Source organism: Aptenodytes patagonicus, chromosome 6 (genome assembly GCF_965638725.1).
Source record: "Aptenodytes patagonicus chromosome 6, bAptPat1.pri.cur, whole genome shotgun sequence".
NCBI lineage: Eukaryota > Metazoa > Chordata > Aves > Sphenisciformes > Spheniscidae > Aptenodytes > Aptenodytes patagonicus.
Window position 1 is genome coordinate 45455209 of NC_134954.1, and position 4464 is coordinate 45459672.

The following is a 4464-nucleotide window of genomic DNA, read 5'->3' on the forward strand; positions in this document are numbered from 1 at the left end:
TTTTATGCCTTTGTCTTTTAACTTGTTTTCTGGTTTTCTAACCATTATCAGGACTATTTCTAAGATTTATTGTTTTAAATGAATGATGAGCAAAAAAATTTTCTAAATGTGTTCTGTTGCAGTTTATTCTCTAAAGAATTCAAAGGTTGTAATGTTCTTAAGTTCTCCATAAAATTGATACAAATGTCTCTGCATAATATCAAAGATGTGTTGAACAGCTGAGGTGCGTTATTGAGCCGGTGCTGTAGTTCTCCCGAGAAAGCCTTTTTTTTTTTTAATCATATTTCAAACATTTTGGTTTTGCTGCACTGACTGACAAGATTCAGATGCATGTTTTGAATTAACATGAGTTAGCTTCCAGATTGCTTCTGTGGTGATTGTGGCAACTTTCTTCACTTGATTTAAAGAAGAAAAAAAAAAAAAGGCAAAAAAAAAAGAGCCCAGGGCGAAATTACTTCTTCAGCTATCTGATAATGAAGCTGAAAAAAACAAGTCTGTTTTATTAGTAGCAGAAATCAGCCATTTGCCCATTCTGCCGTTCTCTGTAGGGGATATAGATGCACTGAAGTAGCATCGTATATCAAGACACTAAAGGTCTTGAAGCTTTGTGGTGGAAAAGGAAACAATTTTTGACTATGCTTATCACGCAGTTTATTAATTAATATGAAAAAGTATTTTTCTTTTCTAGGTGTAGTGGTAGACTATTACCTAAACAAAATAGCAGTGTCTTTAGCTGGATAACATCTGGTAGCTCTGCAGCCAGTGTAGCTGGTGCTTTTCTGTGGAATACAGCTTATTGACCAGCTCTTGGTATTTAACTGTTAGTGGCTTACTTACGTGTTAGTATAAGTGGATATACCGAATCCCTAACAAAATTGGCAACGGGTTTATTAATGCAGTTCTACCAGTATCAAGAACATGAACTGCATTCCCCCCCCCCCCCCCCCCCCCCCCCCCCCCCCGGGAAGGTTGCAGTGAGTTTAACTGCTATAATTGAAAGGCTGGTCAAGGAGTATCCTGAAACAGCATATCGGGACTGCGCTACCGTATTACAACCATCTCTTGTCCTAGGTGTTACGTATGAACCCTTCTGTTGCACTGTCTGCAGTCACTGATGTTTTACTATGCAGAGCTCTGGATTGCCTGGGAATACTGAGACCTTTCCAGTTCATCTGCTTTTTGCTAGACAAGTAAGATGAATTTAAGCTGAAATGTTTGAACGGGCAACAAAGGTATTAAAAATTTTTCATAATGAGATGGAAGACTTGGCTATTAGTGCCTTTAGTTTCTTATTGTAAATGCATTTTCAAACAGAAATCCTTACAGAGATGAGAGTTCAGTTTCCTACTATTAATGTAGTTTGCTTCCTCAAAAGTATCATATAAATTATGTATATGCTGCTCAGAAACTGTCCTATATAATTTACCCTAATCAGAAAATTTGTATGAACATCAGTTGCTTAGTAAGTCTAATCAGTGAGATCAAAATGGAGAGAAGTTATTTTTGCACGGCTGCTTTTTCTTCCCTTTTGCTTATTCCTTTGATAACAAGGGAATGAGATAAACCTCTTCTCTTACGTAGCATGTTTTAGTGGTTTATAATTGCAAGCCAATGTCCGGTACAGGCCAGCTTCCATCTCCCAAGGCAGCCCGTTGGAGCTTAGTCATGAAGCAGCACGTCTTTGCCTCTCCTCCTGCTCTGGTGTTGGGAGTGTTGATTTCAAGATCTAATTAAGTAGAGCCTCTACTTTATTCTCTTTCAAAATTTCTGGAATGCTGTAGGTTTTTTGTTTTTGCTGAATGAAACTCCTTTGAAGAAAAAAAGCACTGAGAGCTCAATGTGTGTGAACCAGAAATACTGGGTGGAGAAAAGGAAGCAAGTTTTAAGCTTTTCAGTCCTGGATAGACCATGCACTTATCTGCCACCACCTCTTTTAAGCAGGTGAGGAAATAAGTACTCTGGGTTCTGGTTTGAACTGTTAAACTCATCTTCAAAACAATAAGCTGCATATCCCAAAGGGCTGCTGCTGAAACATTGATAAGTGTATTCAACTCGAGTGCTAAATATGATCAGTGGAAATAAACAGTGGTGGTAGACTGCAGTCGTTGTAAGCCAGGGTCACCGCATTTCAAGTTGCATATCAGTTCAAGCAGATAAGACTGTTTTAGTCATGCATGGTTTTCCACGGACAAAGGTTTGGGCGTTTGTGTACAATCTTGCACCTTAAAATAATAATAATAAAAACCTACAGGTATAGTTGGGAAATACTATAATGTCTTTGCACAGAGAGGTCATTCTTCTTACCCAAGAAGTAGGACAGGCCCTTACTTGGTACTCAAGCCTTTTGATCTTTTTACAGTAGAAGTTTAAATCCTGAGGCTTGTACAGCCTCTCTTGTAAGAAATAATTGTGCAATAGGGCATTTATGTCAAGCCTGTATTATCGGTCACTAGTCTTTGTGAGGGAGTTGATCCATCCAAAAATGGATCTTTTATTTTGTCTATTGATAAAGCAAAAACAAACAAACAACCCCCCCAAACTAATGTTAGATTAAGGATAGATGCTTTGAGTTCCTTGAATGCAGAAAGAACAGCTAGCCAGACTGACGATGGTGCTTCAAGCAAAACAGTGAGATCTGTGGAACAAAAGAGTCTGAAATGTTTTAATATGATCCTTAGAGCATTTTATCAGTATGGGTTACTCTGAAACAAAGCTAACAGTGAAAAATGGCTGCTGAACTAGGGCTAAGCCTAGAACAGGGTGAATGAAGGTGTTTCAAAGGGATGGTTGACAGTTTGAAAGCATCTCACACAGGTTCCTTGGGCCCTTAAGCTCTCTGTCCCCAGGTCCTGCCATCCTGGGATATAATGTGGGCTGTGCTCGCTCTGCTTTTGAAAATCTAGTCCCATGTTGATTGAGAGCTGGAGGGGCAGCCTTCCTTCACAGCCCAAGCTAATTCTTAATCAGTAGCCAACAGTCCCTTTGACCGTGCGGTTACAGACCCAATGAGATGAAGGCCGTCCCTCCTGGGAAGGGGTTACACGCAGCCTCCACGTTGCAGGGGACACAACCACCAGCCCAGCCTTCTGGGAGCTGCCAGGTGCTCATCTAGTGATAGTGCAGCTCTTCTGTCTGGGCTGGTGACCACCCTTCATGTTCCCTCTGGGGGGACCAGTTTTGTGAAGTATGTGGGCCTGACTGGCTTCTGGGCTGAGTTCCTGGGGGCCTTCTACCTGCTTCTCTCCCATTGTTCACACTGACCCCAAAGGAAAGCTGCGCTGGCTTTGGGCTTTCAGCTGCAGAATCCAAGTGGCAGAGTGCCTGGCAAGGTTAAAGTGATTTGTTTTTTGGTGGGTGGTTTTTTTTTTGGTGGAGTTTTGGAACTGGGGAGCTGTGCACTGTACCCGCTTCCCTGCTCTGCAGGGAGGGCGTCAGCAAGCACAGGAGCCGCTCAGTATCTGCTTCTGCTGGGGCACCTTCTCACCAGAGAGACATCATCTGGCTTTTTTAGTAGCTGCTTTGCACTGTGAAAGTTGTCAGGAAAATGAGTGTTTTCTTCAGGCTAAGACTGTAGTCTTTTGGAAAACAGATGTTTGGGGTTTTTCTTCTTTGCTACTTGGGAATTTGCTTGGTAGTGTTCCCTGTGCATGAGGATTTGCTTGCATGGGACCATTGCAGGGACGTGGCCGCAGCCCTGCCCTGCCCTGCAGCAGTCCCTCACCCCAGTGCCTACTGGCCATGGATGTGCGCTTCCAGGCTTCCTTCCAGGCGTCTCCCGCTGCCCGCGGGCATCCTGCTTAGTCCAGCCATCCACAGATTGTTCCTTCCACCCACAGACACACACCCTGTGCATGTCTTCCCTGTGTCCGTGCCTATGTGCAGCAGCTCTTGTTGGGCACCAGAAGCCAAGTGGAGGGACCCTGTTTTTCCCCACCACAGGCAACGGGGTGGGCAGGCACCCTGCACTGCTCTGGGCACTGGCCCTTCTGCTCCAGAGACGACGAGCTCCCCAGAGCCATCCCGGGATTTTGTGTGCCCCTGTGGTGAGAGGTGCCTGCTGAGGCTGAGGTGGACATGGGAGGTAACTGCTCAGGGGTTACGAAGCCTGCCTGCTGGGGAGGGACAGAATTGCTGCTGTTTTTCAGGTAAAACCTCCAGCTCGCCCATCCCTCTAGAGCCGTTTCTACACATGGAAAATCCCGCGAGTTGGCTTCCTGTCGTGTGCCGCATCCTGGTGCTTGCGTGCCCCTGCAGCGAGGCTTCACTTTCTCTGGAAAATATAATAATTTTATTATAAATGATAATAATAATAAATGACAGCTTCCTGTCTTTCCCAGGGAGAAGCACAGCCGTATGTCACCCTTGCTAGTCGGGGACGATCCTGTGCTCCTCCAAATGCAGTATAACTGAAGCCCATTGACTCCTCAGTCCTACTCGGAGTTCAAGGGGTGTCTGGATAATGCT